The sequence below is a fragment of the Crocodylus siamensis genome, chromosome 7 (genome assembly GCF_052110815.1).
Source record: "Crocodylus siamensis isolate JL-2025a chromosome 7, ASM5211081v1, whole genome shotgun sequence".
Lineage (NCBI taxonomy): Eukaryota > Metazoa > Chordata > Crocodylia > Crocodylidae > Crocodylus > Crocodylus siamensis.
Genome location: NC_143401.1, coordinates 96,903,386 through 96,930,804, shown reverse-complemented (window position 1 = coordinate 96,930,804; position 27,419 = coordinate 96,903,386). Strand labels below are relative to the sequence as shown.

General features: G+C 54.7%; 1 long non-coding RNA gene across 3 annotated transcripts; it reads left to right on the top strand.

Moving 5' to 3' along the window:
* Positions 1–834: 834 nt before the first annotated feature.
* On the top strand, positions 835–9,909 carry LOC149860183 (uncharacterized). 3 transcript variants are annotated; one of them, XR_016443502.1, is made up of 5 exons: positions 835–2,283; positions 3,129–3,859; positions 4,365–4,476; positions 4,778–4,938; positions 5,808–9,909. It is a non-coding gene; the product is annotated as an uncharacterized LOC149860183 (long non-coding RNA). The 3 variants fall into 3 exon arrangements; XR_016443501.1 differs by lacking the exon at positions 3,129–3,859 and having other exon boundaries at positions 835–2,238; XR_016443503.1 differs by lacking the exon at positions 3,129–3,859.
* The last annotated feature ends 17,510 nt before the right edge of the window (positions 9,910–27,419 follow it).

Below are 27,419 nucleotides of genomic sequence, written 5' to 3'. Positions count from 1 at the left end.
TGCCTGCAGGTATCAAATTCAGGCCCGATTAGTTACTGCACGGTAATGCACGTGTAGATGCCTTATTGCACAGTAACACTGCGTGTGTGGACTGGCTTGGGACTAGCTGTGGTCCCAAGTCAGTCCACACACAGCATTAATGCACTTTAATCCCTGGATGTGTATTCACCAGCCTATTCCCATTTACTGTGCAGTAAATTTAAGCTGGCATAAATGCATGTATAGACACACATCCAATGAATTTCTGAGGTTCCTTCCAACCCTAGTTTTTTGTGCACAACCTTCTTCTAGAGCACAAATCCAAACAGAGAGGCCCAAAAGCCCTGGATAAATATTTCTACACTATTTTACAGATGGGTTCAACAGGCTCAGAGAAACTTCAGTCACTTGCTCCAGGCTTTGGCCTGGGTTAGCCTGGGTCACAGACTCAGTACCCAGCCTCCTGCACCTCGTCCTACAACATCCCTCCACGAACCCTTGAGAGCTGGGTCACAAGGACATGGTTACACGGCGCAGGTCCTGCAGCTTTCTAGCTACATGCTAGGCCTTGCCAGCTGAAATCCTTGCCTCCACTTTATCTTGCCTAGTGCTTCATTGCTTGCTAAACCCCGAAGGGGTGAGCAGTGGTGATGGATAGCTCTTAAAAGTGAGTTTAAGGGAAACTGTGGGAGAGGAAGGATTTTTAAATGATTGACCAATGATCTGGCTTGGGACCTGGCTCCTCTCCCGCATGCCCCGGCTCCCACCCTGGGATGTTTCTCAAAGGTCCCCCCGCCTCCCCCACCATTTGTTCCAGTTTGGAGGGACCCACTTGAAGCAGCAATCTTTGGCCTGGAAAGGACGCCGTGTTCCCAGCAGCTGGCGCTGACCTGAAGGTCACGGTGACAGTGTGCAGCTGAGAAGGTGGAAAACTGGGAGCCTGACACGCACGTGACCCTGTCATCCATGTCCAAAATATCTCCCGAGCTAGGACAGGAAGCATTGCAGGGGCAGGGGCAGGGGCAGAGGTATCTGCCTGGCCTGTGGACCAAAGGGCCGTAGCATAACCAGGTGCAGAGCCCCGGGTCACAAGGGGAGGCGCAGAAATAGCCCTGCCCTATTGCACTATAAATACTGGGCTTCATCCACCTCTGCCCAGCGGTCCAGCCTCTTCAGTGTCCTCCTGGCATTGGGATCCCAGGAAAGTGGGGCTGGAAGGGACCTCCCAAGTTCATCCGGGATGGCGCCGCTGGCCTTGCGTGACCCACTGCCGGACCATGGTAGCGATAGAAGGGGATGGATGTTTTTCATAGACATTAGGACTGGAAGGGACCTCGGGAGATCATCGAGTCCATGTGGAGGGCAAGATCCTGGTGTCCCCCTTCCCTGTGCAGCAGTCGCAGCCCTGCAGCCCCCAATACACACCCGTTCATGGGAAATAACTAGCCAGCTGGTTGCTTACTGAGTAACATTAACCCATAACCAGTTAACGTGCGCATCCTAGATCCGCTCAGTTAGTCAGCCCCAAGCCTGTTCTGGCGGCTTCTGCTTTTCAAACTATTCGGAGGCGCCAATTTGGGCCGTCCACGGACGGCTATCCCTTACTCATGTCCAGTGAGAGCAACCCCCAGCCCTGGCGACCCTCTCCGAACGGGACATAAGACATCTCCGAGTTCACGGGCCGTTCATCCCCCGAGGACCCAGGCGTCTTCTCCGGCCTCTGCCTGCTCCTCCTTCATAAATGTGACGGGACCTGCCAGCACCCCGGCTCGCCCGGCTCCCAGCCCGCCTCCGGCCAGCTCCCCAGCTGAGGACGGGGGGCTCCAGTGCAGGAGGGGAGGGGGCCCCGGTCTCGTTCTGCGGCGGGGGAGGGGAGCCGGCAGCACCTCCCCGCCCCAAAATAAACAGGCCGGGGAAATAATAGTCAATGTGAAAGGAATTAAAAAGGCCTGCGTATGTGCGAGCCCTGCTGCCTGTCCGCCTGACAGCTCCAAGATTGATTACCAGCCTCAGCTCTCTTTATAACTTGATCAGTTGAATTAATCTCTGGCTGTGGGCCCATCTGACGCCTGGCACCGCAAATTTAATTTGGAGGTGTACGGGATCTTTTATCCCTCTCCCCTCCCCTCCCACCCCTTCCCCTCCCCTTCCTTTTCTTTCCGTGCGCGCGCGACAGGCCGTAATGACGGAGCCGCGGCGCCGGGTCCTGAGGCCCGAGCTGTCAAGGCTTCACGGGGCCCGTGGGGAATACATCATCAGGTAATTCCACGCTCCGCACAGCCAAAGAGGCCAAGCCGACACTAAGTAAGACATATTAATGTACTAAAGACTTAATGAAGTTTGGGGGGGGGGGCGGGTGTGGAGGGGAAAGTGCTTACTTTATTAGTTTATGGCCGTTTAATGGGGAAGGTCATTACAATGATGGAGATAGATTGCTCCCATCAAGATACCACCGTCATCCTCTTCCTTAAGGTAGTGGGGTGCCCCGGTGTTAAGGTTTCCGCCGAGGCCTCTGCTCTATGGGGGAAGAGGGGATCCAAGGTGGGGGTGGTCTGGGGGCTTGCAAGGGTGGGGGGTCTAGATTTAAGCAGGAGGGTGGATGGGATGGAGGGGAAAGGCGAGGCTGGGGTCGCGGAGCAGCTGCGCTGATCAGAACCGGGGACCTGGGGCAGGGGGCAGAGAGAGGAGCCCGGCGAGGCCACTCTCAGGTGGGATGAATGCCCTGAAGGCCAAGACCCGAGACCTCCCAGAGAGGCGGAGGGTCTCCCATTGGGTCCGACAAGCCGTGATGCATCAGCGCCGTGTCGGAGGAGCACACCACTGAAGGGGGGGCCATGCTCCGCTCCCTGGAGACGCGAGATACGATGGGCACTGGCTGCTGCATCTGGAGAAGGGACGGTCCCGGGACCCCCTCCTGCCTGGATAGGAAGGGAGCTGGTGGGGGGCACCCTGAGCATGGAGACCCCAACCAGACTGCTCCCAGGACAACCACAGGCTTCCTGTGGATAGAGACACCCGGGCCAGGAGGACCCCCTCCTACGCCCCGTGGCAACAGCGCAGGGAATCCCCGAGTGTCCGGCAGTAATTAGAATTATCCAATAAATCTCTGGCCGCTAATTGGTCGTTACCCTTTAAATCCCTGGATACAGGGGAGTCATTCTCAGCCGGCGCGAGCCAGGCCGCTGAACGGCGTTTGCTGGGTCTGCAGGGGACGAAGCACTGGGAGCTGAGGTGCCACCAGCGGGGTGGAGCAAGGCCTGCTGCGGGTCTTCACCGTGGTTGGGTTCAGCCAATGTTGTTTTTGGCCAGGACGTTTGTAGATGGACAACGAGTGATCCACCTACTCAGGCATGGGCCAATCAGGGAGCGGAAATAGTGTCGTGTGAGTGGAGAGACCGCTGGCAGAGCACTCGGGGAAACTGAGGCATGGTGCAGTGGAAGAAGCAGCCTGATTTCCAAGTGTGGCTATTGGTTTGCATCCTCCTCCCAGAGCACACAACCAGATCCCTGCTGCGAGGCCTTTCCCACTGCAGGCCTCCTGACCGGATCGGGAGCAGCAAACCGCGCGGCGAGGCGACGGTGCAAAGGGCTGTCCTTCCTGACCCCTCCCTGCAACACCGCCGTGCCCTGAAGCATGCCGCTCACACCCGCCTCTCCGGGCTCACCTGACTCCATCCCTTCATGCCTCCCACCCCATCAAACGCCAGGGCCCCTTTGGGGTCAGGCCGCGCCAGCGGGTCACACGGAGGCAGCATGTAGACTCCATCGACGTGGTGGGAGATTCATTTACCGTATCTTCTCACACACAACACGCCCCGGAAATAAAACACACTGTTTTTTGAAAGGCAGAATGAAAAAATAAAGAAACTCTTTTCTTGTAGTAAGTCAATGAACGGCAGCAGCAAAGGAGCCTGGAAGGCTACAGGTTTTACTTTAATTTTTGGCCCCTAGGAGGCAGAAATGGCCCTTACCATATTTCTTGCGTATAATATGCACTTCAAAAATTTTGGAGCAGCTGTTTTTTTGGGATAAGAAATCACAGTATTTTATATGCAGTTACCATTGCCTCTACAGAGCAACCCCCTGGGGTCCTCTGTTTGATCAAGGTGAAAAAAAAATCTCCAAGCCTGGCTAGGTTTCACCAGAAATGAACCCAATCCTGATCTGCCTCCTGATTTGGAAGGCTTCCCTTAACACCCCCTCAGGTAGGGGAGGATGGATGTAGGTTGCTTGCAGAGCCCTGAAACCATGGTGCCTTTGCAGCCCAGCCCAGGACTGGTGCCGTTTTCAGTGGGCGCGTCTACACATTCATTAATGCACCTAAGTTACTGCTCATTTAGTTAGTACCTCTAACAAGATGTCAAACCTCTGCCCCTTCTTTCTAGCCTGAATTTTTCCATGTTCAGCTTCCAGCAATATATGGTACTCCGGACGGGTGAGCGAAAGAGTCCTCTGGCATCAAAAAGCAGCTCCCCTGCAGGCGCTGAGAGATGGAGGGTGAGTCAGATCGTACATAGCTCAGTTAATGCAGGAGTCGGGGCCAGGGAAAGGCTGGGGAAAGGGTCCCAGGGAGGAGGTTTTGCCTGTCATTCACCCAAACCTCTGGCCTGCAGGTGGGTTGGCTCCATTTCCACTCAGCACCAGGAGCGGAGACTGTATCACTGGAGAATTTGCCCAGAGGGAAACTTAAGAGGACAATTCCCTGCAGCCCAGGCTCAACCCCACCCTATGATTTCCATCTGTCCCTGGTTAGCCAGACCGAGGTTACTGAGATCTGGGTAATTTGTTCCCATTGCAGATTGACCACGGTTTGCATACGAGCACGATCCTGCCCCCAGTCTGAACAGACAAAGGCAAGGAGCTGGAAGCAGAGTGGTAACCACCAACATGTTGATGGACAGAGGAAAGTCAGGCTGGAAGGGACCGCACACGGGCATCTAGTCCAGCCCCTTGCTCAGGGTAGGATCCCCTCTGATAAACCGTCACAGCCACGGGCCTGTCCAGCCTGGGCTTGAAACCCTCCAGGGACAGAGATCCCACCTCTTTTCTGGGCTCCTGCCCCAATGCTCAACCACTTTCATAACCAGGATGTTCCTCCTTAGCTCCAACCTCCATTTCCAGCTTGAGGTCATTGCTCCTAGTCCTGTCCCCTGTGGCTGCATAGAAAAGCCTATCTCCACCCTTTCTGTTGTCACTCTCCAGGGATTTGAAGGCTGATTGAATCCCCCCTCAGTCTTCATGACTGTTAGTGGGCTACATTCGTCCGTCCAGCTCTTCCCTAGTCTGAGGGTAGCAGCAGAGGCCATGAGCACCGCGAGCGTGGCCGGCTGTCTCCGCTCGGTACGTGCTGGTGGAGACACGGCTCTTTAGATCCCTTGTTCCCTTCCCGGCTCTCATCAATTTTTGAATGATGAATATCCCTACTAATGAACGGAGGTAAATTGGATTAACGCTGAACACCCGTGTGCTTAAACGGGGCCTGATTAAGCCTCCATCTGTGCAGATCCAGCCTCTGACGGTTTTATGGCGACTCGCATTGACGAGCAAGGAGGCAGGAAGGAGGCGCGCGCCCTCCCAGCTCCAGCCTCCCAGGTTTAGCTGCTTTTCCCTTCCCCAAAACCAGAGAAATCCCCGAGCCGTGCCTCAGTTTCCCACCTGAGGCTGATAAGGATGGTGCTTCCAGCCTCCTCCTTCCTGTGTGCTCAGATCAGTGATTCTCAGCCAGGGTGTGCGGTGCTATATTAGCCTTAGCAGGTGTCTCAGGGGCTTTTGAAAGGATCCTCTGCCCCGGATCTCCCCAGCCTGAATTCAGTCTCCCTCTCCTGCAGGACCTCTCTGAAGTCAGCCTTGGCACAGCTTCTCGAGGGACCAGCCTCTGCCTTGAGACCCTGGCTCTTCGAATCCTAGAGCCGTGGGTCTGGAAGGGACTTGCAGGGGTCACGTCTAGTCCAACCCCTGCCTGAGGCAGCATCGGCCCTGTGAAACCAGCCCAGACAAATCCATCATCTAAACTCTGCATAAAACTCTTCTCGGTCCCGTAGCACCCCCAAATAGCACCGCAGACTGCTCCAAACCAGACAGTCCCCTCGGACTCGAATATAAGCCGATCCTGAATATAAAACAACCCCCCAGTAATTAGATTCTCTATATGGGAAAAAAAATTATAAATGCATTACCATTTTACAGGTATCAAATCTAATTTTTGGAGTTTTGCCGTGAATTTTTCCCCCTTGCCACTGCTACAGCAGAGGAAATAAATCTGGGGGCATCAGGCAGACCTCTGCCCTCCAGCTTCTTCCCCTCCCCTCCTTCCTGTCGGGCCCTGCTCTCCCTGGTCACATGGAAGCAGGGGGGAAATTTGAAAACACTGACTTTGAAATAACCATCTAGGCAAATAACTACGGGTACCCACAGACTTAGTTCATCCAGAATTGGTACATTTTACCTTCCTTTTTTTCCCTTTGAAACTGCTACAAGTTGTAGCTCAGGTCCTCCAAGAATGTGCTTTTAAGCAGCACTTTGGTATCTACTAATATACAAGTGCAAACTATGCATGATATTAATCCAAAGCCAAACTGCTCGTGATTTTCTGCATACAGTAGGTCACTGAGCAGAGCCAGCAGTGTTTCAAGCCCTGGGCCCCAGAGCTCAGCACCGCTCGGTAAGTGCGTGTCCTCCAGACACCCCCTCCAAAGGAGCCACGGGTTAATTAGCCTCCCACTAATGTCTGGAACTGGGTGCTCTTGTGAAGAGTCCTGGGATCCTCCTAAAACGTAGACATAGGTGAGGTGCAAGGGAACCCGGTCCAGCTCCACCTCATCATATGCAACAGGCTGAAAGAGCAGGTGACAGAGGGATGCCAGGTAGAGGCCATGGCCCTGCTATAGAGGAAGGCAAACCTCCCCCCCACCCCAAGTCTATACCAGTCTGACCAGGGGGGAAATCCCTTCCGGACCCCAATGCAGCATTGGTCTGAGCCCGAGCGCAGGGGCAAGGCCCTCTGCCCAGGACCGTGCAGGGTGGGTGCCAGCAGAAGCACTGGCACAGCCCCATCCCTGTCCGCATTATTCTGCATCGCCACCACCATCCTTTTTCTCTTCTGAAGAAAAGCTCTGAAAGGCAGGAAAATGGGCCTGGAATAGGCAGCTCCATAAAGAGATTAGCCCAAAGCCCCAGGTCTTTAAGCACACTTTTTTTTGAGAGAGAGAGAAACGCACATGTAGATTTTTCTCCTGGTATTTGAGAAGCAAAGGAGAAGCCGGAGGCAGCTGGTTTTGTTCTGCCAGTTAAATGTCCTTCCATCTCGCTCTCCTCCTTCATCACTGATTTCTTTCCCCCTAAGCATCCGGCCCTTTTAATCCAACGTGTCAGCTTCAGTCCATGGCCAGCCGGTCCCTTCCCCTGTTAAATCACCGTCGGGTTATTGCAGTGTTGACTGGGCTGGCAAGCTGCGCATTTCTTTGAGCGGGCTGACGCGTGATGCACAGTCCCTGGTAATTAAAAGTTGCTGCCTGGCTCTGGGGACTGATCAGGAGGAAAGGAGCCAACATGATCTTCCAGCTGCAGGTTCAGATCCGGACTGAGTCAGGGACCATAGTCATCCCATCTGGCGGTGGTGGGGTAAGAGGAACAGGTCATTCCCAACGCGGCATTGCACCGACCACCCTCAGACCCAGAGGGAGGGTTGCAATAGGAGCAGAAAAGCTGAGGAGGTGTTCGCAGCCCCCCTCAGATGCCTCCCTGCAGGTCGGGGGCTGCGCACAGCTGACGTGCTGTTGCATCTATACCTGCCGTCCCCAGGGACTATCAAATCCAGCCCCTCTCCCCCCTGCTGGGGTTTCACTGAAGGATGAGGGCAGAGACGATTATTGAGTCCCACTTTACAGTGCAATGCCCTCAGGACCTGGAAACCTGCTGCACTTCATGTCAAGTCATAGTTTACTTCTCTAGAAAAAAGGGGGAGATTTCTCCCTCTGCAGGAGTCAACCTTATTTTGAGGCTACCGAGGATGTTTCATTGAATGGGTCCAGCCTTGGGTGATAATTCATGAGTCATATTAGTCACATACCCATGGCCGAAGGGTCCTGCAGCTTCTTCCTTGGGTCCCTGAAAAAGGAACAAAGATGTTGGGCTCAACCTGGAGATTTTTAAAGCCAGCTGCGACCATCTCACCCACTTTACAATACAGCAGAGGTCTTCCAGTTGCACCCAGTTCCCCCTTCTTGGAGCCCAATAAGCTGCATTCATTTCTCAGGGCATCTGCTCTTGGGGACACCAAAAGATAGAGGATCCACAGCTGGTTTCACCCTCGCCATTAAAAACCAGACGTGCCTGATTTCTCACTTGCCTGGCTTTCACTTGCACCCATTGGGTCCTGCTCTGCCTTTGGTTGCTAGTTTAAAGATGCCATGAATGCCTGGTGCTTCTCCTTGGGAAGGCATTTAGACACCACAATCGAGTCCCCTCATACTCTTCCATTTGAAAAGCCAAACAGGATCGATCCCTTTATGTCATGCATTGTCAGGCATTTTCTCTGGGTCTCAAAGCAGTTTCTAATGCTCTTCACCACCTCCAACCTCTCCATGGTGCCTTTTCCCAGTGGTGGACATGCAAACCCTAAGCAGCACTCCAGCATTGCTCTCAGCCTTCGTGGCTTTAACAAAACGTGGGGAAATCCAGAAGGGAAGCCAATGAGGTCATACAAATCTAGGCACTAGTTTCTAGCTTCCAGAGAGCCTGAAGAGCCCCATGCATTTATGTGATGCCAGCCTATTTGCTTGACCCTTGCTGGGATCCAACTATCTATCAGCTCGGCCTCCCAGGCCTGCTGACTTATGAGGGGAGGCTGAGGGAAATGGGCTTGTTTAGTCTGCAGAAAAGAAGACCGAGGGGGATTGAATAGCAGCCTTCACCTCCCTGCCGGGGGGCTGCAAAGAGGACGGAGCTGGGCTGTCCTCAGTGGGGGCAGATGACAGGACAAGGAGCAATGGGCTCAGGCTGCAGCAAAGGAAGTTGAGGTTGGATATTAGGAAAAACTTTCTCACTAGGAGGGTGGTGAAGCCCTGGAGCAGGCTCCCCAGGGAGGTGGGGGACTCTCCATCCTTGCAGGTGTTGAAGCCCCGGGTAGACAAAGCCCTGGCTGGGTGATGTAGTCGGGGCTGGTCCTGCTTGGAGCAGGGGGTTGGACTGGATGTGACCCCCTGAGCTCCCTTCCACCCTCCTTGTCTATGATTTTGTGAAGTGGCCGCACCTCCTGAGCTCATCCCGCAGCCAACAGGAGGTAGAGGCATCCCGGGATCATTCAGAGCAAGAGCCTGTCACGCAGCCCTCCCTGATCGGCTCCGGGGAGCTCGAGCACCGCGCGGCTCACGTTTCAGGACCAGGGACAGCCGCACAGTTGGTCTTAATCTAGGGCAAACCATGACCCTTGTCCAGGGGAGCCGTGCCGTTGTCTTCCCGGGGACCAGGATTTGGCCCCAGCAGGTGGACTTCCCGAGAAGAGAGAGCAAAGGCAGCTCATTCCCTTGCAAAATCAACCAGGGACGCAGGTCGTTTGCAAGCCGCGCTTCCAAGATCCAACCCGGCCACCGCAGGACGACGCGACTGCCAGATGCGATCCCCCCGGCCCACGCTCTGTCTCCCCAAGTGCCACCTCCGATCAGCGCTGCCCAGGATCCTGTTGCCAATCTGCTTTGGCATCGATTTCTCTCTCCCGTCCACGTGAGGCGAGGCTGCAACATCTGCTGAACGGGAAATAGCTTTTAATGAAATGCGCTCGTTGCCGTGATGGACTGTCCCAGCCAGCTTGCTTAATACGGCTCAGGAAGAATTGAAAACAGCCCTTGGATTTCTTTCCATTACATGTATATATAGATATAGATATATATAAAAAATAAGCCAGAGGCATAAACAGATGTGCAGCTGTGTATAGGGCTGGCTTTCCCCTGCCAACTCTACCGGTGATGTTATTGAAAACAGGCCATTATCAGTGCAGCTGATTGGAGTCCAGCCATTATTGCCGGTCTGATTTCTACCACTCACTTGCTACGGGGTCCGCAACAAGCAGATGTGGATTTGCTCTTGTCAGGGACCCTGCATCACGGGGGCCTCTGAGGCTGGGCTCACCTCCGGGCCCAGGTGGGCGGCGAAGGGGCGCTGGGCTGAGCTGGGAACGCATGCTCCAATGCCTATCGCAATGTCCCAGCCTCAGGACTATAGGCTGCTTTGCGTCTATATGGGCCTAAGACCCACTATGGGGATTCCCAGGTTTCTGGGCTTTGCCGGTTGTCACATAGGGCCGTGAAGGAATCCCCCCACCCCCACCTATGTTGCAAGTGGGGGGTTGCCATCCTCAGAGGCACTGGGTGCTGGCTGCAGCCCAGGATAGGGATGGGGACTGGGCTGTGCCAATGCTCCTGCTGAGACCCAGACCCAGAGGTCAGGATCAGGATCAGGTTGATGCCATCTCTGGGATCAGGATGGACGTGGTTGGGGGTTGCCTCCTCCTGTAGCAAGGGGGCACAGCCCCTGCCTGGGGTCGCTTGAGCATCTATTAACAACCTTTGCAACAGCAGGATGTTGGTCACCGCAATCCCCTGCTTTCCTGGAGGAAGGGGCAACTGTGCCGTGTTGCTCCGAGGTCGCACGCGGGACCGGTTTGCGTGGGGTTGATCCTGCCTCAGGCAGGGGTTGGAGTAGATGTGGTCCCTTCCAGCCCCACTCTCTAGGACGCTGACCCCTTTCCCGCAGTCCTGGCCCCACATCCCACTGCAGGGTGGGGAGGGACTGCATGGCAGGGGGCTGCACGACTGCACTGGCAACCCTTTCCCCTTTGAGCCTGGGCTGAAGCAACTCTCCAGCCAGGAAAACCTCCAGGGCCCTGCACCAGAGAGAGGAGGAACCCCTCGGTCATTTGGTGCAGCCTGTCAAGCCGCTTCCAAGGGGGTGAAATCCATCCTGCCTCCCCGCTTCCTTCCCTGGCCTCAAAGGGAGGGTCTTTCCTTGCTGGTCCAGTCTGGGGCCTCTCCGGCAAATGGCTCCGAGGCCTTCATTGACGAGCTGTTTTTTTTCTGAGCTGGACTGGCTTTTAATTCACACGTGTCCCAGTCTCAACATTCGAGACCTTTTAGTCACCTGCAGAAAATACTGCAGGTTGCTGGGTCTCCGACCACCTCCATCAAAGTTTTTATTACAGGGCAACAAAGAGGCCCTAAGAGAAACCAGAAAGCAGAGGGCTGTTGGCCTTTTCCCAGCTACGGCATCACCTGCGCTTGCTAGAGACCTTTTCGATGGACACCGGGGATGTTGTCAAGTCCATCATTAGCTGGGTGTGGGTCTCCCACGGGACAGAGTCTTCTAGCCACCAGGTCAGACCAAGCCCAGGTATGTAGCAGCCGAAAATACCCACTAGCCTTTTGGCCCAGCCCAGGCGACGAGGTGATGGTTTGCTGTTCGTCCATCAGCCCTGTTGCTCTGGCTGGCCTTTCCAGCAGAGGTTTGATGCCCTTGGACTCAGCAGGTCAGCCGGTGTCACCCCAGGCAGGTCCCTTCAGAGACAACGGGCAGAAGAGCACTCGTGTAGCCTGGCCATGGATCCCAGGCTTGAGTCTCTCCAAACCCTTCCTCCAACAGGCCCAGGAGTGGCCAGGTAGTTGCCTGGGCAATGCCAAATTTACCTCTGGGTGAAGAGCTCGGGGCTAATGCCTCACCCGGCCTTGTCCAGCCTTGGTCTCCAGCCCGCACACCTTGCTAGACCCCTGTTCGGCCAGAAAGACAGTCTTCCAGAGCCCAGGACCTCTCCAAGTTCCCGTTCCTCCTCTGGAAGCAAACTCCCCGTTGCTCATTAGGCTACAAGTGTCTCAGGAGGGGGGTCCTGCCCACTCCTTACCCCCCAGCCCAGCGACAAACCAACGATCTTCGGGGCAAAACCTCAGGGCCTCCAGAAGACGAATCTCACGGGACATCTCACATCCGCCCAAGGCGGGAGCATTCAAGCCAGGCATTGAAGAGCCTGGGCAAGGCGAAGTCTTGGAGGCAGACACTGCCGTTCTCTTCCATGCCTGTACAGCGCCTAGCGCGCCCATCCAGGTGCTATCACAGTGCAGCGGCCTATGAGGGGATGCTTTGTTGGAAGACGGGGATGCTACTGATGTGTTTCAGCAACTCCATGCCCTTCCCATGTGGGTACAGAAGACCCCCGCCAGCTGACACCCCCAATCCAACCCTCCCAGATGCTGTAAAGCTCCTGCACTTGCCCAAAGACTTCCCTGCTAGACCCATTCCACAGCCGGGGGCCGGGCAGGCCGGGGAATTGGTCTCTAATGGGCTCCGGCAGGGAAAGGATGCACATGCCAAGGCTTCTGCAACCAGTAATGAGAGTCTCAGGTATCCCAGCCCCGCAGACCCTCCTCCTCCAGGCAGCACCCGGCACTGGCGCAGCAATAAAAGTGTCAGGGCCGTCTCCTCGTCTGCGGTATTTCGGGAGCGGGCTGCACAGAGGTTAATTATTGCTTCCCTCCTTCCCAATTGAAGATGGATCTGACTGTCAGGAGGGGTGACAGATGAAGACAAAGCGCAGGTACAGCTCCCATGAACTCGGGGCCTGACTATATCATCCTGGAGCAGCTGGGAGTGCGTGCAGCGTGGGGGGGGCTGGGCTAAAGCAAATTAACCCCCACTGCTCCGCAGCCAGCCAGGAGGGCTCCACATTTGCTGGGGAGAGAAGTGCATTCGGCTCCAAAAGGATTTGCCGGGCAGATCAAGGACGCACGGAGGAGGGGGGGATTGGCAGCCTGGTCCCTGCTTTGCTCTGGGATCAAACTCTTTGGGGATCTGAATTAGGAGCAGGCACCGTCAGTGGAGAAAGGGGTCCTGGGGAGGGTTAGATCAGGGCGCGACCCCAGGCAGAGGATCAGGCTTCGCCACTTTCTCCCCTTTCTCACCTCTTAACGCCTTGCTGTGAATGCAGCCCCCGGTTCATGGAGGCAGCTGAGTCCCAAGCACAGCTACCTCCTCCCCCGGCTTCACTCGCCTACAAAGCTAGCCCGCCCCTGGAAAACACCGGTGAGGAATCCAGTTTCCCATTCCTGGCTATGGCCAGGAAGGGCACCGGGCAACCTCCTTATGACCCAAACTCTTCCAAGTTTAGCCTGGACCATGCACAGGTCTCTTGGGCAAACCGTGACCTGCACCCAGCTCATTCCTGGCTGGAAGCACGGGGATAGCACCGCCTTTCATAAGCCGCCCGCGTGCCGCTTTGCCCAGCTCTGGCAGGGCGGGATTGAAACAACCCATGCCAGCCGAGCACAGGGAAAAGGAAAGACCCTGTTACGGGTCCAAATGGAGAGGCCAGCTTTCATGGCTTGGCCCCGGCGGAGCTGCGGAACAAAGCTGGCTCAGGTCAGGAACGACACGACTCCCGCTACAAGAGTTATGTTTCCATCGTCATTTTTCTGGGGGGGGGTTTGCCACTTCACTATTTTCTCTACGTAGCCATTGCTGAAAGAAATCCTCTATTTTTGGGATGGAAACTCCCATTTTGCCTCAAAAGCCATTTTCTGCCATTAAAAAAAAAAAAAAAAATCAATCAATCCATCATCAGAAGGTTTTTGCTGAGCCGCGGCTGCAAGGCTGGGGGCCTTTCCCTTCTGGCCAACGCTCGCCGCCCAGCACTCGAGCTCGGGGGGATCCTGGAGCAGGGGCCTGCGCTTCCAGCGCAGACGGGGTCAGAACAGCGCCACATTCCAGCAGCCGGAAGATGGATTCTTTCCTCTCCCCGCGGAGCCCGGCCGGGGTCTGGTTTAGCTCTGGCATGTGCACCGGGGTTAGCCGCAAGGAAACCTGGCAGCCCCATAAGCCACGTCTGTCTTCATTAGGGCCCCAGGGCGGGACTAGCCGCCATCGGCTGCGGGTCCTGGGCAAGTCAGATCCTTCCTGCTGCTGCCCCCTCTCTCTAATTAACACCATGCCCTGGTGCCTGGTAGCAGCTGAGCACTTCCTGGGCATGAACGTGGGGCAGGGAGAGTGTTCCCCCGGGCAGCTAAGTGACATGCCCAGGGACATGAAAGGAATCAGTAGCAAAGCAGCAGCTTGCGCTCAGCCCTCCCAAATCCTGGGCTAGCGCCCTAAACTACAGCAACCTAGAAAACCACGCCAGAGATATGCTGCCTTACTTGCAAAAAGGGATCCCACGGTGTTTCCCAGCAGAAGCTCACAGTTGCTGCATGGTTAAGAGTGCATTTTGTTGAGGGGGGGCCTAGGCCAGACCCCTGGTCTGTGAAAGCCTGGGGCTGGTAGTGGCCAGCCTGTCCCTTGCAAAGGGACCGTGTGTCACTGGGATTTCAGCCTGGCTAGGCAAGGAGAAAGGCGGCAGTGATGCGAGGTAGGAAACAATCATCCCCTCCCACAAAAAGTGCTGTACCTGTGAGCTTGTGCCCATCCCAGAGGGGAACCAGAAGGCTGAATATCAACAGTTCCCATGAGGCGATCATATAAAACTAAATCCAACCATCTTCATCCTATAGGTATCTTATGCCAGTAATTCAAGATACTTCATTCCCAACCCTTTTGTAGCCTCTTCCCAGCAGGCCACAGCTGCCATTGAAGGATCCACAGCCAGTTGGACTTGGAAAAAAAAGGGATTGTTTCACCTAGAAAACATACACGTGGGAAAGGCTCAGCATTTTCACAGCTTTTTTCCCTACCTAAAGGGTCTCCAGTGGGCAGATTCAGTGTCACCGAGCCCGGCCTGTAGCCAGCGGTGATTTCAAACCCATGAGCACGGAAGAGGCTGAAGTCTCCCGGCAGCTAAAAGCCTAGCCCCAGCTCCAAGCCCAGAGGGAACAAAGCAGCGCTGCCAGGGGAGGTTTCCCTTTAGCTTCACTCCAAGTACTGGTTTCGGAGCCAGCTTCGCAACGAGCTGTCCTGGGGTGCGCTCCTGCAGCTCCTTCTCTCCCGACCAGACTCTAGGCTACCGTGTCCTGTGTATCCCCGCCTGGTCCAGCTGGGCCCAGCGCCTGCTGTTCTGCCCCCCCGGGAGCCTGTGAGCAGTGTCTGAACCACATAACCCCCGAGCTAAAGAGTGACTGTCAAGAGGACAACGCTAGACAAGACCGTAACAGCCCATGCCCCACGCAGCCAAGTCAACGGACCTGAAAGAAGTGGACAACCTGAGCTCTGTGTGCATGGGCAAATCGTGATGTGTACAAGCGCCCCAGGATGGTGGACCTGGGATCACTGCCTTTCCCACTCTCCCTGCTCACATCTGATCACGTCTGCTATCGAAGGTGGCAAAGCCTTGGCCAAAACTCTCTTCATAAAGCACTAGGATGTTTGTGACTGGCGTGGGGTCTACTTTCACCCAGCTGGAGAACCAGGCAGCCTCCCAAAACCGCCGGGGATGCTTATTTCCAAAGTGCAAGAGAAGGAAAGGGGTTTTTGAACCACACTGAGGGGTAACTGAGGCAGGCCTGACTGCCTGAGCTACCGTCTAGAGCCCAGGACAGCTCCCTGGAGAAAGCAGGTGGCGTGTCTGAGCTTGGGCCGGCACAGCGCATGCGTGCGCGCGCACACGGTTCAGAAGGACCTCACCAGAAACCTCCGTCACAACTCTGCGAGTTCACTCCCTGCTCCCAGGCGGCCAGCGAATGAGCCAAAGTAATTGCTTTCCCATTTGAAAGGCTGCACATCGGAGCTGGAACTTTCCCCGTTTTAATAACAGCTCTGTTTCGGGAAGTCACTCAGGCTGCAGAGAGGGCGGCAGCCAGAGAAGTGCCGGAGCCTTTCAAAGTTAATTAAACAGGGTGCCAAAAACCACAGCATGTTTGCAGTCCCCTCACTCGTGCTCTCCAGCAAGCACCGGGCCGGGAGAAGGGGCCGGATTGACGCCCCAAAGTGCTGGCATCTTTCTGCTAGAGGTGGGCTGGTTTGACCACAAATTACCAAGTGAGATGCCAGGCTAGCTGGGGGAAATGCTGCCTGAGCCATGCAGCTGGTCAGACTGGCCATCACATCATGCCACATTTGGGGTCAGGTAGGGATTCCCGCCCCCCACCGGTCAGACTGGTTCACAATGGGCGTGTCTACACACACGCGTTTCCTGTGCAAGAACTGAAATTACTGAGCAATACAGGCACATATCTACATGTGCATGCCCATACTGCACAGTAAATATGGTGACTTACACAGACTTGAACGTAAATTTGATACCTGCATCATGCAAGTATTAAATTAATGCCCGATTAGTTACTGTTCAGTAACACACGTGTAGATGCCCTTACTGCGCAGTAACACTGTATGTGTGGACTAACTTAAGCACCAAGTCAGTCCACACACAGCATTAATGTACTTTAATGCCTGCATGTGTAGATGCCGGCCTATTCCCACTTCCTGCTTAGTAATTTACTGTGCAGTAAATTTAAGCCGGAGTAAATACATGTGTAAACATGCCTACTGGGAAGGTTTTGCCTTCCTCTGTAGCAGGAGCACGGAGTCTGCCTGGGATCTCTTGAGCATATATTAACACCTCCAGCAGGAGGACATTGGCAGCCATGGTCTCCCTGCTTTCCCTGGGTCAGTGCTGGGTGGTACTATGTCAGGGTGACTCTTTTTGCCAAGAGGCTGGACACAGGGTTTGTCTGGGCTGGTTTGGACAGGGCTGATCCTGCCTCAGGCAGGGGTTGGACTAGACATGACCTGTGCAGGTCCCTGCCAGCCCCGCGGCTCCGGGATTCTTTGCCTTCATTCCTGTGACCTCTCCAGCCATACCCGCACCAGACCACGTGCGTGTCCCAAGCTGCCCTGCTTCTGTGTGTCCCTGCTACACCTGGGGAAGATTCAAAAACATGAAACAACATCAAGGAACCGTCAAATTACTGCACTGATTGGAAAACCACTGTACACAGCATAGGCAACCTGTAGGCGCTTCCCACCACCCCGCCTCCAAATCCTTACAGGGCCACGATGCAGTCAGTCATGCATGATGGGGGGGGATATCTTTTATTGAACCAGCTACATGGATTTTGTGGGGAGATATTTTTTATTGGACCAGCTGCATGAATTTTTTGGGGGGATATCTTTTATTAGACCAATTACATGGATTTTTGTGGGGGATGGCTTTTATTGGACCAGCTGCATGGATTTTTGGCCAGGGGGAAAATCTTATATTGGACCAGCTGCATGGCTGGCATAGTCTTAGTCAAGCTTTTGAATGCAGCATATTCTTCTGCCACAAGCTGATTGCTTCTTTAACAGCTCCCCATTAAAACGCCAGTCTCTTGGGCCAGTTGCACTGTGGGATCATTGCCCTGCGGCTGCCCACACTCACCCTTCGAACTAGAGACCCCTGCGAGCCAGCTCACGTGCCCAAGAGGTGACCCAAGTTTGTCTGAGGATGGAAAATCCATGCATCAGGGAAACCCACTTTCAAATGCAAGCATTGGCCGGTGTCTTCTGACTCCCCGGTGTGCTGGCCACTTCCCCGAGTTCCCTCCTGGGCTTCGGACGAGGATTCAGATCTACTGCAGACACAACCAGCATCACGCATCCAGCAGTGCTAACCTGGAGGTGTTGCCCCTGGGGATGCCAGGGAGCTGGGACGCTCTTTCCTGACCTGCTGGGAGCCCTGCTCTTTGCACCCGTGAGTGTGGGCACCCTGCCTTCTTGTGCATGGGCACAGACCTGCCCGGTTGCAGAACTTGCGTGCACAGCTGGATCCAGCTGCTCTCTGCGCCTCTGGCATTGAGAGGCCTCCACTCCCCCAAAAACCAGCCAGTGTCTGGATTCGCACCAAAAGCCAGGAGAATCCCACAGTCCCCTGGCCAGATGTTTCTGCCCCCGCTCCATCTCCACCCCATGGTGCAAGGGCTGAAGGGGCTTTCAAAGCAGGCCTCTTTGCTGGGGGAGCGTTTCACTCCAGTCCAGCCCCTGAGCAGCTGCAGAGTCCGGGCTGAGGCTCATTACTCAGCCGCCCTGTCCAGCCGGGTCCCCCAGCCCTGCACACGGTCACGGTTTCCGCCTGCCGCCAGCTCTGTTCCCCATCAGAGGCGGACAGGGGAAGTGCCCTGACTTCCCCCTCTTCACGGCTGCAGATAACGGAGATGGATCACAGGGGCTTGGGTTGTGTTCAGTGCACTTGGGCCCATCTGCTCTTTCCAAGAGCCTCCCAAGTTTAACCCCTCCATCCCCACGACCAGCCGGGCTGTAGCTGCGGTACAGCAAAGCAAGCTGGGGCGTTAGGGAAGGACAAGGGTTCAACAACAGTCTGCGTAGGCTGGGAGGCACCAAGATGACTACAGTAGTTTTAGCTCTTGGCGTGTCCCCTTGCTTTACTCGTGAGCAGCTCGCTGTGGCCAGGGCATGCAACAGCTTCCCATCACGTGGAGACCACCAACATCAGGAACAGACTGATGTGCTATCTGGGGTCCCCTGGGGTCCGGTTGGCACGGCCTGTGGGGTTCTTGCCTCCCTCTGCACCAGTGCATGAAATTGCTCCCTCCTAAATGCAGAACTTTGCATTTGTCATCACTGAACCTCATGAGATTTCGTTTTCGGTCCAATCCTCCGATCTGTCTAGGTCTCTCTAGATGATGCTGCACCATGCCATTTGCACCCGCCTTTCCAAAACCCTAGGTCTACCCATGAAGGAGGAAGTCCTTCACAGCAAAGACAATGATCAAGTCACCTAGATAGTTCACCCCATGATTTATAAGTCGCCTTGCTGAAGACTGGACGGTCACTTGCTGGAGTCTCCTGACCCCAGCTGTCTTTCCTGCCTGGTGCTGGGGGCTGGACCCGATGATCTTCTGAGGTCCCTTCCAGCCCCTGACAACCTATGAATCAACTGATGAATCTATATAGGAGCCTCTGCCCCTAAGGGATATGCAGTCACCTCTGGGTGGAGCAAGGCAGCTGTTTCAGGGAAGGAAGAACTGAAAGGGGGAGGCAGGCTGCCGATCCCCCAAGCTGCCTCTGATTCCTTGGGGAAAGGACTTTGCCTGGCAACCACTGAGTCAGAAGGGAGGGTATCAGCCCCGGGGGTCATTGCTTCCACCACCTTGGAGGTCTCCCGTCCCAGAGATGACCAGGCCCAGCCTTGCTCAGTTCGTGCAGAACCAGGTAGCTCCAGGGGCTGCAGGTGCGGGCAAGCCGATCTCGCTGCTGGGTGGCACATGGGTGCAAAAGTTTCCAAGGCTCCTGGGAGTTTGTGTGCAGCCTTTATGAGGCTTCAGCCCAGCTCGGATGCTGCGGGGGCTCCGGCTTCTTCCACCTGCCTCTGGCTCTTATGCGGCGGGGGGTGGGAAGGGTGGACAGCCCCCTCTTCCTCCCCCAGTGCAGGGCAATCCCTCAGGCCTTGCCCCCACTGAGGAGATAGCGGGAAGCCGGGTGTCAGCAGCGCTCTCGGGGCCTTGCAGACAGCCAGAGGCCAGGCCAGGTCCTGCTGACAGATTGGGGTCCCCCCCCACGTGCTCCCCTCTGCCCTTTCCCTCATCACCGGACGCGAGCTCCAGCCCTTATCTCCCAGCTGCCCGGCCTGCCCGGAGCAGAGCAGCTGAGATGCAGTGCAGGCCCGCGGGGAAGCACTCGCCGAATCCCGCCTGGTAATTGCCATCTCAGCATTAACAACCTGCTCGTTAATTAAGCAGAGAGAATCTCGTTCCCAAGGAAGAGGCTTTGGAGCCTCAGGGCCCAGCAGTTGGAGACGCCTAAGAGGCAAGGTTATCAAGTAGGTTCACGGAGGAAAAGGAGGCTCCATGCTCCAGCGTTCACCGCCACCGTGAATGGGACCGCGCGGTGTCCAGTTGTGGGAAATCGGAGAGAGTCCAGCGGAGGGCAATGAAAATGGTTGTGGGGTTGGAGTATGTGACTTTTTAGGGGTGATTTAGTCTGCAGAAGAGAAGACCAAGTAGGGATTGAGTAGCAGCCTTCACCTCCTCTTATGAGGTCCCTTCCAGCCCTAATGTCTATGAAATCTATGAAATCCCTGCCGGGGGCTGCAAAGAGGACGGAGCTGGGCTGGTCTCAGTGGGAGCAGACGACAGGACAAGGAGCAATGGGCTCAGGCTGCAGCAAGGGGAGTTGAGGTTGGATATTAGGAAAAACTCTCTCACTAGGAGGGTGGTGAAGCACTCGGATGGGTTACCCAGAGAGGTGGGGGAGTCTCCATCCTCGGAGGTGTTTAAGACTTGTGTAGACAAAGCCTTGGCTGGGATGATGTAGTTGGGCTGGGCCTGCTTGGAGCAGGGGGGTGGACAAGGGGTGACGTCCCTTCCACCCTCATTTCCTACGACTCTGTGCTGATTTCCCCCGGCTGAGAGTCCGGCCCACACCCCCTCTCCTGAGCGGTCACCGCTCTCTCAATCCTGATCACGCATCCTTCATGGCCAGACTCACTGCCCTGGTCCTGGACAGCGTCGCCCTCGAGCCTCTGCCGTGCAAGACGTGTATTCCACTATTCACTGGTGAATCGTGCAAAAAATGTAGGCTACACAAGCATTGCCCGAAGTGCAAAGTAATTGTCAAGCCATAAAAATATCTACCCAGCTATAAAAAGAGCCAACTGGCGACCAAGTGAGTGCTTTAAAATGTCTAACAACTCTAGAACTGGCTTTAATTTGAATGCGTGGGGAGGCCCTAAGTCTCTTCCCAAGCAGGGGGTGAAATCTCACCCCACAAAGTGCCATGTGAAGCACAAGTTTAGGCGCTCTGATGGACTCAGGACCTCAGGGGATGGTAGTTTACTATGGCAGGGCTGTTTTGGGGTGCCGGGCTGTGCACAGACTGGCTGGGGCTTGCATTTATTATCATTTATCAGCATTGTGAAGCTGTTCCTGGGCTGGCAAGGTATGTAGATACAGGCAGGGGCAGGTCTGTGGGGTGCAGTGGTGCAGTCATCCCCCTCCCCACCCCAATCTTTGATTTCTTTCCACCCCAAATTTAAAACCAACTGCTGTGGGGAGGGAGAGCAGCAGCATTTCTAGTCAGGCAGCGCCAAGGGAACCTAACTGACTTTGTGGTTTATTGTAATCTACCCGATTCCTGCTAAACACTTCACTACACAAGTGTTAACGGCCCTCTCTCCTTTTAGTAGTCTTGATGCTCTATAATTAAGCCAGCCTTTCTGCTGTCTGTGAGCTGCTCCTGGTCACATAGCTCCTATTTCACAGCCCTGCAGACTGGTTTTAACTCTAGCTAAAAACAATAACTCTGGGGAATATTAACTCAAGTATAGAAATGACATTGCATCCAACCCTTTGCCAAACGTAAAGATGCTCAAGAAGGCTAGATTTTGATTTATGAATTCAAAAAAGAGAGGCAGACATTTCATTGCAATGATCATAGGACTGGCGAAACGTCTTCGGCTTCTTTTTGCCTCATTTGTCATGTTTTTATACAGAATACATGCTAGACCAAAGCAGCGCACATTCCAATAAGGTGATATATATTTTTTCTTCAATCTTAAGCCAAATAACATAGCCCTAGGCCCCCAGCATATTAGTAAAGTGTCTGACTGCTTTTGAACTGGAGAAAAATACGCGCTATTTTATATGTGATGATGCACCCCATCATCTGCACCCTGCTTTTCAAAGTCCTAGGTCTGTCCATGCGTGCGTGCGTGCACACACATCCATGCACACATAGTGCTGGACTGGTTTGCTACTCTTCAAACTGGCCCGTAAATTTAAACTGCCTCAACCCCAGCCTTAGCCCAGTGACTCCCCAGCTGTGAAGTCGGCTCGTACAAGTGGGGCGGTGAAGCCCAGGCAGGTGCTGCTGGGCTTGCACTAGATGCGAGGTTACCAGCCCACGGGATCACGTGGGACCACGTACCCAGAAAGATGTCCTACCCTGCCCTACACCGCTGTCCTGCCCCATCCACCGATCTGTCTTCATACTCTGTTGAAAACTCTCCCCGATACAAGACCGTCTCTCCAGGACTCGGGGCACCAGGAGACACGACCTGGCCTACCACTGTCAAGAGAATAACAAGCTATTGCACTGCTGCTGCCAGGCATGTGGTGCGTCATACAGGTGCCAGTGCCAAATCCAGATAGCTGTATTCCTCAAAGAAGTACCAATTTATCCTAAAAGCACCCAGGCACTGCCTGGGAAACATGGTCCAGGCCATGCCACGGTCTGATGTGGCTTTAGCAGCATGCACAGGATGACCTCTTGGCAGGCTTTCGCCCCAGATGCTGTTAATACAACTGATGTGACCGGGCTCCGAAATCCCTTCAAAACATCAGCTCAGTGTGCAGCAGTGACCAAAAAAAGCCAATAACCTGTTGGGCATCATTAAGAAGGGAATTGAAAATAAAATGGAAAATGCCAATCATGGCATTATACAAATCCATGGGGCACCTGCCTCTTAAATACTGTGTGCCATCTAACAATGGTGTTGAGCAGAAGGGTTGGAGATGGCGTCTCTGGACCAGTAATGGAAGATGCCAGGGCGGGTATCAAATAGGGGAGAGATCACTGGTTCAATGCTCTCCCACTACAGCATCCACATCCCCTTCTGCCACTGTCAGAGGCAGGATGCGGGGCTGGATGGACCATGGATGTGACCCAGTCTGGCCCTACTGATGCCCTCCTGTTCCTACCCAGTCGTTTCCTGAGATCGGAGCCCAGTGATGCACAAATCCTCCTTTGGCCCCACTAACCCTACTGGGGTCCAACTTATCCCCTCAACCCATGTTGAGGAGAAAGTGCTGGGCACCCTGGATCCCAAGACCATCATTATGGTGGGGACGGCCAGCCCGACAGCTGATGCCCGAGCAGATGTGACCAAAGCCACTCCCAGATGTCACCAGGCCTGTACGAGGTAACCAGCTGAAGCCCAAACCAAGCAGAAGAAAAGTAACACAAGTTGGGAGGACTGAGGGATGTCAGCTGCTTGCAAGACCACGGCCCCCAGGTGAGGGCATTTGCCCTCCAAGGGGAAGGCATGGGCTGCAAGAGCGTGGCACCTCACCGCTCTCCTCTATCACCGCAGGGGTGTCTGACTTGCGGGTGCCCTCTCCCTCGTCACGCGTGGGAGCAACGTGGCTCCGAGCAAGGGAGGGAGGAAAGGAAAAACGTTGCATCCAGAGGAAGCCGCGCGCAGCAGAGGGAACTCCTCATTGTGCCACTGCTGTTATCGCCCTGCGGGGAAAAATAAAGGACAAGCACTTGGCGTTTCAACTCCCCCCCTTTTCAGATAAGAGAGGGAAGCAGGGCTGCTTGCATGGCTTTATCTCACTAACCCCTTGGGGAAGATAGGAGGGTTGGTCTCGCGTCTGGAAGGGATGGTGAACAACCTGTGCATTTTCCGGGATACCATCAGCTCTTCCCTGCTCCCTGCACGGCGGGTGAGCCACGCCGGGTCTCTCTGGAGGCTGGCATCCAGGTTGTGGCCATAGCCGTCTAGAGGAAAAAGCAATCAGGACTCATAGTCAAGATGCTATCTTTTATTAGTTTGCAACTTCGCCACGATGCCAGTGCCGAACCTATCCCGGAGTCCTATGCTTCTGTCATAGGAAATTCAGCTCCAGCTTCTCCTAAAATTCGGGACAGGGATTGGAGGCTGAGTCAGGACGGAGGGTCAAAGTTTAGGAAGAGCCTGTCACTGGGGTAGTGCATGGGACCAGCTCCATTTGATTCCATATTTCATTTGGTTTCATGACTTGCTTTGATTGCCAGCCTCCCCGAACCTTTTTTTTTTAATGAACAGGCCTGCAAATCAAATAGGCAACTATTCTTCCCCTGAAGCCTTGGCTGCCGTGAGGGAGAGGATGGGATGTTTAAAATAGGTTCATAGGAAAGTCGGGCTGGAAGAGACTTCATGTGGGCATCTAGTCCAGCCCCCTGCTCGAGGCAGGATCATCCCTGGCCAAACCCTGCCAGCCAAGTGTCTGCTCTTGGAGATGGTGACCCTAACAATCATGTTGGTGATGCCCATGGCCCTGCCCTGTACAGCTCTGTCCAGGTCCCATGACCTCGATTAAACCCACCCAAGACCTGGTGGCAACGAACCCCGCCAGCTAACAACGTGCTGCAGGAGAAGAAACCTCCTTTGGTTTGTTTTGAACCTGCTCCCAAATCCTGGCCGAGTCTGGCCCCCGGGTTTGATGCGAGAAGCATGGGCGGGGGGGTTGCTGGTGTCTGGACCAACTGTACGCTTGGAGGAGACGTTAGCTAGGCTGGGAAATAGTGCATCCCAATTTCAACTGGGCCAGAACCGGAGTGAGCCAACAGGACCCCCTTCCTGGGCTTGGACCCAGCCCCTCACTGCCCCGCACACCAAATTTCTGCTCCATGTGTCGGGGTGACGGGGTTTAATCCTTCCCCAGAGGTGCTGGGTGCTGACTGCAGCCCAGGCTGGGCTGTGCCAAAGCTCCTGCTGGGACCAAGCCTGAAGGTCCCTGGCTGGAGGGTCTCGCCCCTGCGCTCATGCTCAGACTGACGTTGCACTGGGGGTCAGGAAGGGATTTCACCCCCTGGTCAGACTGGTATGGACTGGGAGGGGTTGCCTTCCTCTCTATTGCCTATTAACAACCTTTGCAGCAGCAGGGCTTTGGCTTCCACGCTTCCCCTGTGGCAGGGGCTGGGGTGATGCCAGCGTTGTACCGGGGTGATGGCAGGTTTACGTAGGGGTTGTATCGGACAAGGGGCTCGGATGCGGTCGTCCAGCCCCGCTGCGCTATGACGTCTACGATAACCACGTCACGCAAAGCCCGGGGCAGCAGTGAAGGCAGGCGGGGAGTCTGCTCCCTTCCCCGCACCCTGGTGCTGTGTCCTGGCTCTGCCTGGGAAGACGCCCCTCAGGTGGAGACTCCTGCAGTTGCTCCGGCTTCCCACCCCCGAAGCACGCCCGAAACGTGTACGGCTGCACCTGGCCCGGACTGCACTGAGAAGAGGGAACTGGGAAAAGGCCAGGCGTGAAACAACATCTTTCTCCTTCCAGGGGAAAGAGAAGAAGGACGCGGTGCCCGGACCGGTGATTTTCAGCCAGGTGCCGCAGGGTGCCTCCTCCTACAAACTAAACTCAAGTTCACAAAAGCTTGTGCTCGCTCTACATATACATTATTTAATTAGTCTATAAGGGGCACGTCTACGCTTCTCCTGCATTTCACAGCCCTGCTGGCTAAACATTAATCGTTAACTCAGGTGCAGAAATAACTGTCGCTGAAGTGTTGGCTGACCCGTCCAGACGCTCGGGACGGCTATATTGGTGTTATGAATCTGAAGAAAAAAACGGACATTGAATTCAAATGATGATAGGACTAATGAAAGGGGGTTTTTTTATCCTTGATCTGCAATACAGCAAACGAATGCATGTTCCAATAAAGTTGTTTTTGCTTCCATCTTAAACTGAATCGTATAGCCTTAGGGCCCCAGCATATGAGGAAAGCTTCTAGTTTCATTTTAACTGGAAATAAATGTGTGATGTTGCACGTGAGGATGCCTCACAATAGCTGCAACCCCTCCTCAAAAGCCTCGATGCCTGGAATCGCAGGACCCCAGAGCCGGGAAGGGACCTGGGGGTCTCTTAGCCCAAGCCCTGAGCCAGTGCAGGATTCACAGCTAATCCAGCCCAGACCGATGCCCGGAGCCGCTGCTTGCAAACCTCCACCGCTTTCCCCCTTGCTGCAACACAACCTTCGTGCTCACCTATGCTCAGTTCACAAGATAAGACCGGAGATTTCTAAGAGGAATCCAAGGCATCCAAAACCCTCCGGCCCCGCGGCGGTCAGCATGAGTCCTTTGCAGCACAAGAACGGCTCTGGGATTTTTCCGTAGCCAAAACATGAGCGAAAACTCAGAGCTGGCATTTTCCCAAGGGGACTTGGACTCTAAAACAAGGCTGGGAATCACTGAGCTAGGCTAGCGCTAGGCAGATGGGAATAAAGCCCTTAGCCCTCCCGTCTGCTCCACAGCTGAGAGGCCTGTGGCCTGTTTTAGACTGCAGCTCCATGCACTTTGCCCTGATCAATGGCACAGGAATCAATCGATGGGGAAACTGAGGCAAGCAGGGCAGACCAGTAAACGTGTGACGGGGAAACTTGCCCAAGGACAGACCACTAAATGAGTAGTAAGGAAACCAGGTCCTTTTCCCAAAGCTGCCCCGCTACCCTCTGCTGTTCTACGCAGCACTTATCGCGCTGCCCGGCCCATCGCGGCAAAACCCTCTTGAGGTCAGCACTGCGGGGGCCCGGGCTCCGGGTCTCCCCGCCTGCTCCAGGCGCTTCCCCTACGACATGCAAAGAGGCAGCAGATCCCACCCAGCCTCCTGAAGGGCTCCAGGTCAAGCAGAAGACTGCCACCGTCCCGCTTCCAGCCCCACGGCCTCTGCCTAAATCAGGAGCCCCCCGAGGCCCTCCCCAGCCCTGTGTTTATTTGGCAGAGAAGCCACGTGCTGAGGCAGTGGACAAGGAAGACTCGGGGATATCGTCTCCTGCGCCCAACTTCCAATAAGTAGCATTTGGCCAAAGCATCTCAGCTCCAGCTTAAAGAGCCTCCCATTGCTCTCGTTCTGGGCCAAAGTCACCCAGCACCACAGGGCCTGAAAGGGACCTGGAGGTCCCCAACTCCAAGCCCCTAAACTCCTAATCCGGCCCAGATGCCCAGAGCCTCTGCTTGCAGACTCCTGCTAATTGGTCTTCACTCCAGAGGTGTTAACGGCCCTCGCTCCTTTCTGAGTCCTGATAATCGAGCCTCCTTTCTCCTGTTGTCTGCTCACTACGCCCAATCTCTCTCTCCCTCCTGCAAAGTAAACTCAAGTTCACAAAAGCTTGTGCACTCTCTCTCTATATTATCTAGTTAGCCTATAAGGTGCGTATCTACCCTTCTCTTCTTGTATTTCACAGCCCTGCAGACTATTTTTAGCTCAAGCTAAACTAACTCAGGTATAGAAATAATCGGTGGTGAAGTGTTGGCTGCCCTGTCCAGACGCTCAAGGAGACTACATTTTGTATCGTGCATCTGTATAAGAGACGGACTGAACTCTAACGATGACAGGACTAGTGAGAGAGCAACTTCTGATGATTTCTTGCTTAGTTCGTTGCATTTTTTTATTCTTGATGTATGATAGAGCAAACGAGTGCGTTTCAATAAAGTTGTATTTGTTTTTGCTACAATCTTTAATTGAAGAGCATAGCCCTAGGGCCCCAGCATACGAGGAAAGCTGCTAGTTTCTTTTTAACTGAAAATGAATGTGTGGTGTTGCATGTGTGGATGCCTCACAATAGCTGCACCCCCTCTTCAAAAGCCTACATCTGCCCATGCCTGAAATCACAGACCTGGGGGTCTCTTAGCCAGAGCCCCGCGTCCCTGCAGGATTCACAGCTCCTAACCCTGCCCAAAGCCTTTGTTTGCAAACCTTCACGTCTTCCCCAAGCAGCTTGATCAGCCACCCCTACTCTCCCCGGAAGAAAACTCTTTCCTGCTACCTGCTGCTTCCCTCC